The sequence below is a fragment of the Nicotiana attenuata genome, chromosome 2, assembly GCF_001879085.1.
Source record: "Nicotiana attenuata strain UT chromosome 2, NIATTr2, whole genome shotgun sequence".
In the NCBI taxonomy this organism is placed as follows: Eukaryota; Viridiplantae; Streptophyta; class Magnoliopsida; order Solanales; family Solanaceae; genus Nicotiana; species Nicotiana attenuata.
In genome coordinates, this window is record NC_031990.1 from 54,027,678 (window position 1) to 54,040,137 (window position 12,460).

Genomic DNA, 12,460 nt, shown 5'->3' on the forward strand with positions numbered 1-12,460 from the left:
TCTTTCTTTTCTTCTTCCTCTCCTTTACTTCACTTTTTATTTTATTTAGGAGAAATGAATGAAGAATTTTTTTTTTTTTTAAAAAGGACTTCCCTTTTTCGTGTCCACTTTTGCTGCAGAAACGTTTTGGTTTCTGCGTAACTTGTTTTTATTGCACTTGCTTCTTGAAAAGTTGTCTATGACTGCACCTGTTTTCAAATCAAAGAACAATTTGTCAGTTTGAAACGATGGTTGGTTTTGTGGCCTTGAGTGTTTTGATCTCGGCCCAACTCTTTTGATGAAATCCTTTACTGCTCGCTAGCTTTCTAGAGACCGATCTCTCTTCTAAAACCAGAGATCTTGACTTTTCCAAAATTTCACATGATGGTTAACCCGTGTGGGGCTTTGGCCTTTCTTATTTTGCCTTTATGGGCGCTTGACTTTGGATTTCTTTCCTTTTCAATAATTTTGACTCTAGATCATCGGCCATCATGGCCAGTCGAGATCGACTTGATGCACCTGCTGAGGCTGGGTGCCATTACTTGAACTTGGCTTTTGCTAAGCAGAACCCTGTAAAACCAATCTTGCCATATTTTCTTTGTATTAGTTTAGGAGGAGGATTAAACCGAAAGGGATTCAAAGAAATGTAAAGAAAGGACAGGATAATGAATTTAAAGAGAAGTGTCCCTTTCGGGAGAGGAAAGAAGGACTTATCTGGAGTGCATGCAGACTTTAATAGACATGACATGCTTCTTGGACTGGATACCCGATCTGCGCAACTATCCGATCTCTTATAAACCCATTATGACTCGTGTTTAAAACCGAGAACCTTGCCAGGACTCTTTCAGTGCCAATGGTTGTAAGGAATTCCTTCTTCTCGATCAACGGCGCCTTTTGCAGGTTTTCGCCAATTGACCTCTCTCATTTCTCTTCTTACCGTCGCCTTATAGTGCTCTTTGCGAGTTTTCACTAACAAGACTCTCTCATTTTCAGTTTCTCTACTCACCATCGCCTTACAGTGCCTTTGTGCGTTTTCACCAATAAGACTCTCTCATTTTATTTCTCTCATCTTGTTGCATCAGATCCAAGCAACCGCAATCTTCGATTCTTGAACATTCTCACCGATTGATCAGAAGGACTTGAACAGGATTTGGGGTAAAAGGAATTTGGATTGAATTACAACTTTGGAACCATTCAGGCGGGATCATTGCCGAACCATCATAACATCTGCCCCAGTTTCACTTTTGGGGAAATTTGGATTTTTGTTTTGGTGTGACTGAACCTCAGAGAGAGGCTGCCTACGTATCCTTTCGGAATCAAGTCGAACGTAGTTCAGGGAACTTGTTTTTGGTTTTTGATTTGATTGATTTTTAATTTTTTTTAATTTTTTTTACAAACGTTTCGGGTTCCAAAGAGGGTAATCACAGAAAGGTAACCAGCTCAAACGGTTAGCAAAGGGTAGAAGTGTTTGGGGTAGCGAGAATGAAAGCCTTCGTCATTCCAATCGGATAATATTGGTGCCACAGAAAGATTAAACATAATACCTTTTGACTGCGTCTGCATTTACAGCTGTTTCGGGATCATTTCCTTTAATCTCTCCCAAGTACAATGCCCCTTTTGGCAACATTTTTCTTATAATTTACGGACCTTTCCAATTTGGGGCGAACTTTCCTTTTGCTTCCTGGTGGTGAGGGAGAAGACGTCTCAAAACGAGTTACCCCACTTCAAAATTCCTAGGGCGTACTTTCTTGTTGTAGGCACGGGCCATTCTTTGTTGATACAACTGCCCGTGGCAAACTGCGGCCATTCGTTTTTCATCAATCAGGGTTAACTGTTCTAGATGGGTTTTGACCCACTCACTGTCCTCAATCTCAGCTTCAACAATGATCCAAAGAGATGGAATTTCAACTTCTGCGGGTATTACAGCTTTAGTGCCATAAACCAATAGATAGGGGGTTGCTCCGACTGATGTGCACACAGTTGTGCGATATCCCAGTACTGCAAACGACAACTTCTCATGCCATTGTCTAGAACTCTGGATCATCTTTCTAAGAATCTTCTTGATGTTCTTGTTTGCTGCTTCAACGACACCATTAGCTTTGGGCCGGTAAGGGGTAGAATTTCGATGCGTGATCTTAAATTGTTCGCATATCTCCCTCATCAAATGACTATTCAAGTTCGCAGCATTGTCCGTAATGATAGTTGTAGGGATACAAAATGGCAAATGATGTTGGAGTGCACGAAGTCTACCACTACTTTCTTAGGGACATCTTTGAAAGTGACTGCTTCAACCCATTTTGTGAAGTAATTGATGGCAACCAATATGAATCTATGCCCATTTGAAGCCTTTGGCTCGATTGGCCCAATGACATCCATACCCCAAGCGACGAACAGCCATGGTGCCAACATAGGATGCAGTTCTGAGGGAGGTGCATGAATCAGGTCACCGTGTACCTGACACTGATGACATTTTCGGACGAAGCTGAAGCAATCCTTTTCCATGGTGATCCAGTAATACCCTGCTCGAAGGATTTTCTTTGCAAGGACGTATCCATTCATATGAGGTCCGCATACTCCTGCGTGTACTTCCTTCATGATTCTTCCGGCCTCTTGGGCATCCACACATCTCAAAAGGTTCAGATTTGGAGTCCTTTTGTACAAAACTTCTTCGCTCAAGAAGAACCACCGGCGAGCCTTCTAATGGTTCTCTTTTGATCTCCACTGGCTTGCTTGGGATATTCCTTTATTTTCAGAAACATCTTGATATCATGGTACCATGGCTGTACATTTGTAACTACCTCAACCATATTGCAATACCCGTGCGTTTCTCGGATTCAGATTTCCAGCGGGTCAATGTGGATATTGCCTGAATATGGCAACATCGAGGCCAAAGTAGCGAGCACATCGGCTAACTCATTGTGAAACTGAGGAACGTACCTGAACTCGACGGATTTGAACCGTTTGCTAAGGTCTTCCACATGTTTCCTATATGGTATAAGCTTGACATCCTGAGTTTCCCATTCTCCCTGAGCCTGTCGGATAATCAGATCTGAATCTCCCATGATTAACAATTCTTCCATATTTTGGTCTATTGCCATGTTCATACCCATGATGCAGGCTTCATACTCGGCAGTGTTGCTTGTGCAGAAAAACCAAAGACGGGCTGTGGTTGGATAGTGCTGACCGGTGGGTGAAATCAAAATTGCCCCAATCCCGACACCTTTTGCGTTCACCGCTCCATCGAAGAACATTTTCCAAGCATTAGCGTCCTCTGAAATTTCATCAACTGAATTTACTTCCTCGTCGGGAAAGTAAGTACTCAAAGGCTGATATTCATCATCAACAGGGTTTTCAGCTAGGTGATCCGCTAGAGCTTGAGCTTTCATGGCTGTGCGAGTGACATAGACTATGTCGAACTCGGTGAGCAGGATTTGCCATTTTGCCAATCTCCCTGTAGGCATCGGCTTCTGGAATATGTACTTTAAAGGTTCCAATCTGGCGATGAGTTAAGTGGTGTAGGCCAACAAGTAATGCCTAAGCTTTTGAGCGACCCAAGTTAGGGCGCAACAAGTCCTTTCCAACAGAGTGTATTTGGCTTCGTAACTAGTGAAATTCTTGCTCAAGCAGTAGATTGCCTGATCTTTCTTCCCGGTCACATCATGTTGCCCGAGGACACAGCCGAAGGAATTCTCCAAGACTGTGAAATACAAAAACAAAGGCATCCCAGGTTCGGGTGGGACCAAAACTGGCGGATTCGACAGATACTCTTTGATTTTATCGAAGGCTTCTTGACACTCATCTGTCCATTTGATCAGTGCGTCTTTCTTCAATAGCTTGAATATGGGCTCACATGTTGAAGTCAACTGGGCAATGAACCGGCTAATGTAATTCAACCTTCCCAACAAGCTCATAACCTCTTTCTTGGTTCTCGGAGGAGGTAAATCCCGAATAGACTTTATCTTCATTGGATCTAGATCAATGCCCCTCCGACTGAGTATAAATCCCAAAAGTTTCCCAGATGGAACTCCAGATGCACATTTAGCTGGGTTTAGCTTCAAGTCATACTTGCGCAAACGCTCAAAAAACATTCTCAGGTCCCGAATATGGTCATCCTGTGTCGTGGACTTAATAATCACATCTTCCACATATACCTCAATCTCTTGGTGCATCATGTCATGAAAGATGGTAGTCATAGCTCTCATGTAGGTTGCTCCGGCGTTCTTCAAGCCAAAAGGCATGACCCTGTAACAATAGGTGCCCCAGGGTGTGGTGAAGGCTGTCTTTTCCGCATCTTCTTCATCCATCAAGACTTGATGATACCCAGCATAACAATCCACGAAAGACTGTATCTCATGTTTGGCACAGTTGTCAACGAGGATGTTGATGTTTCGCAAATGAAAGTTGTCCTTGTGACTTGCTTTGTTCAGATCCCGATAATCAACACACACCCGGGTTTTCCCATCTTTCTTTGGCACTGGGACCACATTAGCCAACCATGTGGTATATTGGACCACTCGGATCACACCCGCTTTTAACTGATTGGTGACCTCTTCTTTGATCCTGTCACTAATGTCAGTTTTGAATTTTCTCTATTTTTGTTGGACATGGGGACAATCGGGGTAAGTTGGCAATTTGTGCACCAGTAGGTCAACACTTAATCCTGGCATATCATCGTAGGACCAAGTAAACACATCTTTGAATTTAAACAAAAGTTGGATCAGTGCATCCCTAGTTCTTTCATCTGTGTGAATGCTTATCATGGTTTCTTGGACCTCTTCCGAACTACCCAAATTAGCTGGCTCGGTTTCATTTAGATTTGGCTTAGGCTTATTCTCAAATTGATCCAATTCTCGATTTATTTTCCTAAAAGCCTCTTCTTCATCGTATTCGGGTTCTTGATTCATTATTTCACAATTAGACAGCGTGTTTGGATCTGGGGATGAACTCCGCAAGCATGTCATATTATTTAAAGCCGCATTATTAGAACTGAAAGAAGAAATAAGAAAAGTAACAAAAATCAGAAAGAATAAAGAGAGAGATTCATGAACGATGAAATATTGATTTCATTTCATTGAATTTTGAAGATAGCAGGGTTTACATTGGAATTTAAAGACAGTAAACTAAAAGAAACACCCGAGTTACACCCTGGGATAACTCGTGATGTAGAAAAGGTGGCAAGACTGGACTACCGGGATTCCCGCTTGACTGGGAACGGAGTAGCCTTCCAGTTTTGCAACTGGGCATTGGGCCCTATATACAGCACCTCAGCGGTGCTCGAGCCTTCTCCCGGCTGGACCATGTGGGTTTTATACAACATCTGTCTCATAGCTCCACATATTTTTTCAATTTTTTCGACTGTGAAGGCCTCAACTTCCTCTTCTATGTACTTAGGCTTGATGAATGTTTTAAAAAGATGTGGGATTGGCTGAGGCAAGACCCAACCATTGTTCTTCCGCTCATTTGCCCTGTTTCATCAGCTGGCGTGGCTTAAAAGCCTACACCAAAAAACTTCTCGCTAGCAGCCAGAGTGATAGGTTCTGTGATACCTTGCAATGATGTCCCGAGCCCCTTCCCGGGCTTATAACCATGCCTAATCATTTCATTAGCGACCATAATTGACGCATTTGAGAGAAAGGGTTGAGGACACGGGCTTCCTTCTTCATATTGGTCTGCGACCACAACCTCAAAAGCTTGATAGACTATATGTTCGCTACCTTCCCTAGCTTCAAGACATGGGACTGACGGGTCCCTATAAATTGATTGCTCGTCCTCTCCGTGGACCACGATCTCCTGATCTTCATATTCAAATTTCACCATCTGGTGGAGAGTGGAAGGTACGGCCCCTGCCGCGTGAATCCAAGGCCTTCCCAAGAGGAAATTATAAGAAGTGTCCATGTCTAGGACCTGAAATGTCACCTCGAAATCCACAGGACCGATAGTCAAAATCAAATCGATCTCGCCTATGGTGTCTCTCTTGATGCCATCAAAGGCACGCACACAGACATTGTTAGGCCTGATTCTATCAGTCCCAATCTCCATTCTTTGCAAAGTTGAGAGAGGGCAGATATCAACTCCGGATCCGCCATCCAGCATGACTCTTTTGACATAGTACCCCTCGCATTTAACTGTCAAATGAAGGGCTTTGTTGTGGGCAGCCCCTTCCGGGGGCAGATCATTCTTGCTAAATGAGATCCGGTTGACTGCGAACAATCTTTTTGCCATCCTTTCCAGTTGTTCAACAGTGGATTCAATCGGAACATAAGCTTCATTGAAGGTCTTTATCAACACTTTCTGATGCTCAGTTGAGCTCACCAGTAGAGACAAGAGTGAGACCTGTGAAGGAGACTTCCGGAGTTGGTCTATTACCTCGTAGTCCTCAGTTTTCATTTTACGGAAGAATTCTTCAGCCTCCCCAGCACTGACGGGCTTCTTGAGTGGGAAACGCTTCTTTTTGGCTTTGTTCAAATCCTCCAAGTTAAGGTATTTCTCGGCTGGGTTAGCTTCATTTGCTTCCCCTAGGACCTCTTTTCCCTTGTATGTCACGACCGCTTTGTTGTAATTCCATGGGACGGCAGTGGGGTCTGTCATGGGCCTCTGTGGTGCGCGGCCAATAACTACGGGCTCATTCAGCCTTGGTGAAATTACCGGCCCCGTACCACATAGGCCCCTTTTGTCACGTACATCTTATGTCCCTTGTTCAGCTCGAACCTTTTTGGAGGACTCAACGTCATTTGTTCTTTCCTGTGACCCCGGGGAACATAAAGAATGGCATCTTTTGAGGGTACTGCCCTAGTTTTGGTTTCCACTTTCTTTTCTGCACTTGGAGGGGTGGGTTTACTCTTATTCTCCCCCTTGTCTTGCTTTGCAGCAGCTTTTGGCTTCTTCTCGACATCAGCGATGGCAATGATGGCTTTCAAAGCGGGATCAAACTCCTTATCTTCGCAAATCATCCCAATAACTGGCACATTGTTGTGAGCCAGCAATGGGTTGTTGGTCATATTAGGAATTTCTTCATCCTTCAGCACTATCCGTTTTTGGTCTATGAGATTTTCAACCGCCCTTTTTAGAGTCCAACAGTCTTCGGTGTCGTGCCCTTCCACCCCAGAATGATAAGCACATCGGGTACCGGGTCGGTAGGAATATGACTCTGGGTTTTGTCTGTTCGGGGGTACGGGTTGCAACAAGCCCATTTGGACCAGTTTAGGGAAAAGGCTAGAGTATGATTCACCAATAGGCGCGAAGTTTGTTCTTCTGGGTGGCTCCCGGGCATGAGCATTATAGGGGATATTATTTTGTGGAGGTCGGGGATTATACTGAGCTTGGTGAGGAGGGTTATTTCTAGGGAGTGGAGCTCTATTTTGGTTAAACTGTTGTTGTGGCCGAGCGTATGGCTGGGCGTTCATCACCGCGTAAGGCTGGGGGGCCATAGCATAAGCCACATCCTGGTGGGGATAATAATGTTGTGGTGCGCTTGGAAGGAAGTAACCTCTGGGTGGATGGGGGTTTCTCAGACCTGAAGCTGCCATCGTCACTTTTTCCTTCTTCTTTTTGTTTGCTACACCTCCGGACCCGCTTTGAATTTCTTGGGACGTAGCTCTTATGGCAGATTGGCTCAATATGCGCCCTGTTTTCAGACCATTCTCGCCCATCTCACCAATCTTGATGGCCTCAGCAAACGGTTTCCCCATTGCAGACATCATATTCTGAAAGTAGTCAACCTCTTGGGCTTGAAGAAAAACACTAACCATTTCCGTTTCATCCATCGGGGGCTTGACCCTGGCCGCTTGTTCGCGCCATTTAACAGCATATTCTCGAAAACTTTCTGATGACTTCTTTTGAGATTTGACAGAGATTTCCTGTCGGGAGCTATGTCTATGTTGTACTGAAATTGCCTGACAAAATCTCGGGCCAAATCATCCCAAATGTGCCAACAAGATATATCCTGATCCATGTACCACTCGGATGCGATGCCCACTAGACTCTCTCTAAAATAAGCCATGAGAAGCTCCTCATTTCCACCTGCCCCTCTTAGTTGATTGCAGTACCTCTTGTGGTGGGCTATGGGGTCCCCATGCCCATCGTACTTCTCGAACTTGGGAGTTTTAAAACCTAGGGGTAGGTGAACATGTGGGAACATACACAAATCAGCGTAGGATACGCTTTTCTGACCACTTAAGCCTTGTATATTCTTGAGGCTCTGTTCCATACTCCTCATCTTCCGAGTGATTTCTTCTTGCTCGGGGTTCTTTTTAGTTTTTTCCTGTCTCGCGCTAAACTTATACCGAGGTTGTTGAGGGTAGGAATTGGTAGTGAAATGAGTCGTTTCTGGTGGAAAGGATGGTACTTGAAAAGTAAAAGATGATGGATCAAAGTTTGGCCTGGGCAAAGTGGGTTGTGCCGTGGCCGAGGAAGGTGGCGCAGTGATTATGCTGGAGGCCACACCCGAAATTAACGCCTGGGGGCGAACCACAGAAGGCGTTCCAGTAAAGTGGGCTGAGATGGTAGGATATCCGAGCGGAGTGTTTGGGTAATTTATTGGGACGTTGGAAGTTCCACTTTCCCAGGGAAGTAGCTCAGGGAAACCAGGTATTGCACTCAGTGGCTCTCTGCCATTGGACCAGGCGTCCCACATTTCCAACATGCGGAGACGCAGTACCCTATTTTCCTCAGCAGCCGCTGACTCTGATGTTGGGATGGTCGAGATCAAGCTATCCTCTGGGATAGGAGCTGTTGGCAGATGACTCTCTGATGACATTTCAACACTTCCCTTTGATCTTGTAAAGTAAGGATGTGAAGCCAGATTACCACAAAACCAACCACCTTAACATAGAACCTACTCAATAGCAAACACAACAAACCGGTTAGTTTGAGACAATTAACACATAGGGAATCGCACATTGGGGTGTGATGCACCTATACAGTTAAATGTGTTTCTATATGTTTTGCAACGGTTGCGTGTTTCATCCCAGCTTTTGTTTATTTCCCCAATCTCTCCTTTCTTTTGGCGCTTTTCACCTTTTGCTCTCTTTTGTATTTTGTCAATGTTTTTCCCTCTCATTCTTATTTTTCTCTCTTTTTCTTGCTTTTCTCTCTTTTCTTTTTATTTGAATTTTTTAAAATCATGACCAGATCCGATTAGGATTGCCGACGTCGCGTGAATCAGATCATCACGTAGTTCAAGGAATAAATGCGAAAAATAAAGAAATGATTTTTTTGGGTTTTCCAAATTTTCAGTAATAAAAACTTCTACTTTTCTCTGTTACAAAATACTCCATCATACTTTTCTAGGAATTTAAAACTAAAAACAGACTCGACACAGACTTTAAAACTAGAAACTGAACTACAGACTCAAAAATGAAAATCAAGAGTACATAAGTGCTTCTAAAGTTGATCTAGGGGCCCGCGGGACATCAAACGGTCTCGCTACGGGCCTATGTGCAAGGTCTTCTTGAAGACGATCCAGGTCATTCATTATTTGTCGAACAAAGGTCATCACTGCGGAAAAAAATGTGGTTTGGGTCATGTCTTCACATTTATGAAACTTCGTGACAATGTAGTCACCAATCGCTCTAACCCGTTCCTTGATGATACCCTTTTCTTGGAGCAAACGCCCGATTTGCCGAGACCTAGCTTCTAGCACTTGGGCGTCATGATGGTTTTGACCCTGCAGTTGTTGCATATCTTCCTCTAGCCGGGACATTAATGCATAACAATGTTCCCTTTCCGCCTTAAAGTTCTTAGCTTGTTTGGCTATCTCATTCTCGAGTGTAGTTAGCCTTTTCTTCAAGTTTGTGCCCGCTCCCTCATATTTCCTTTTCAATTGCCGTACAAACTCTGCCCGTCCCTCTGCGGTCTTTGTCAACTGTGCTCGGGCTCTTGCCAGATTACCCTCGGATTTTTCCAAGTCTTCCTTGTACTCAGATATTTTCCTTCTAAGACCATTTATGGGTCTTTCATCCGTTCGGCTCCTTTCCTGATTTCTCAGCAGATATCTTCATTTTTTGGATCTGGGCTCGAAAGGCTTTGTTTTCTTGAGCCAATTTCTCCTTTTTCCCCTTCATCAACAGCAACCTGTACACTATTGTCAAATTTAAGATCTCGGATCTGCTCCAATTTGCTTATTGTGGCTCTGTAGCTTGTCTCTTTTGCCAACCAATCCCATTGCTCCCGTGACCCGTCAGTGAATTGCTGGACATGGGGTCTTTTAGCAGGCCGTTCAGGCTCTTGATGGACTTGAAACCTTTTACCAAACGAAGTCATATAACTAGGCTCTAACTCGCCTTTAGATAGATCTCGTACCCGAGTCTTTGGCTATAGAAATCTACACTGATTCCAAATCTGACGAACTTTTCCTTCTGGGAACATAGCTTTTGGACCTAATTCGATGACTTGTCGGCTCAGATCTTCATCATGTGGGACAGTTTGGTACCAGCCTAGTTGGCGCAGCACCCTGTGTGGAGCATATGGCTGAATGCTCTGGAGACCCATTAAGAGAAGAAAGCACACCTCGGCTGACATGTAAATGACTTCAGTGACCGGGAGCCAACCGAATGTCCACTCAATTTTGTTTGAAGTCAAGGAGCTCAAATGTGCGAACCATGCCTCCGTACTTTCTGGAAACTCATGACCCACCACCCGGTTTTCATGTTCTTCGATGCAGCTTAGACCAGTCATACCATAGTTCATATACCCCGGACGATGGCAAAGGTGTTCTTCCATCCAAAGTTGCAGAAGCATGTTGCAGCCCTCAAAAAAATTTCCCCCTTCTCGGCAAACAGTTAGAGCTCGTTAGTCTTTTTAGTCATGACGTCGGCCATTCCCACAAGGCCCAATTCTATATTTCCATCCTTTCTTGGGCAGATTAAGATACCCAGGAATGCCACTATAAAAGCCAATCCCCGACGGGCTTCCCATTTATCTTTGTTTCCTGAATGAATTAGACCAGTATCTGGAGCCTCAAAACCGTGGGGATCGCCATAACGCCGGTATAAGAAATAGAATATGCAAAATCCCTTTGATACATTTCCATCATTAACCTCCCGACTGATACTCAGAAGGTCCAGAAACTTATGAGGAGTCACCGCTCTTGGCACCACTGGGTGCCGACTTCTAAGATTCCCACTAAGACCGGTATAGCCCGCTATTTCCTCAAGCGTGGGGGTTAGCTCAAAATCAGAAAAATGGAACACATTATGCGTCGGGTCCCAAAAAGGTATTAAAGCCTCAATTATGTCCAACCTCGGTTTAATTTTTAGAAGACCAACAAGACCGCCCAAAGCTTTTACCACAGTATCTCTGCTGACTTTCCTTAAGTCATTCCACCACATATGGAGTTCTAATGGGATTTCTTCAAGGACTATGAAATGTTCATTTTCAATAGTGCTCATCCTACACATTTATTTAGAGTGATTGGTTAAAAGACCATGATTTATTTTGACTCAAGAGAAAATTATCAGTTTTTAAAAAATTTCATTTCAAAACAAAAACCGCCTTTGCAAATACGGCCCTTCAGCACCCAGGAAAGAAGATTTTAGGGTTGTGTTTGCTAATCGGCCAAAATGTGACAAAGGAACCATAGGTGGCTATTCTTGCAAAAGCAGCCTTCCGGCGCCCTTTTGGGGACATTTTTTATATTTAGACAAGAACGACATTACCTAACTTATTTATGACAAAACAACAACACTTTTTTTTCTTTTTGGGTTATTTTTGCAAAAATGGAGTTGGACCCGGCAAGGGTTGCCTACGTATTCCCACATCTGGTGAGAATCAAACTTGCGTAGTTCGGGCAGATTTGACATAATAAAAATAATACCAAATATTTCTTTTTTTTGAAACAATTTTCCTTTTCTCTTTTTTTTTCTTTTCAAAATTTCGGCAGAGTTTCGGTACTTCTTGGACACCGGATTTTCAAAGACGGGTAATTATCTCTCTCATACCTCAATTTGATTTTTTTTTCCAAATTTTAATCCATTATTCTAGAAGTCGGTCAACATGTAATCCGAAGCAAATAAATGCACAAGTAGCAAGTAGAATGCATCAGGATGGTCTTTTGATTTCGGGTACACCTGTCCTAGACGGACCCAACCCCTGTGTTGAGTCCCCTAAGTCAAATGCACGTGATGCAAACAAGCGTTCCTACTAGGGATCTGGCATGAGGCTTTGTTATACTAGGTTAAAAACCCTGGGTGTATTGTTCTAGACCTGGCTTACCCGAGCGGACAGCTCGAGCCGAGGGGGGCAGCGTACCTGGAATACAGAAGCTTCACCGGCTTTGCAACTTGTCTGAACCTCATTCTAAAATTGGGATATGACGCTAACAGAAAAGAAGTTACACGAAGTGCACACTTCCCAGATGATTTAGAAGAATCGGAGAGAAGAGGGTTTCGTAACAGTTTTATATACAATTCAGTCATTATTAAAGCGGTAAAAGCAGCATTTAGTACATTAGGTTCAAACATGCAAAAATCAGATAATAAATAAA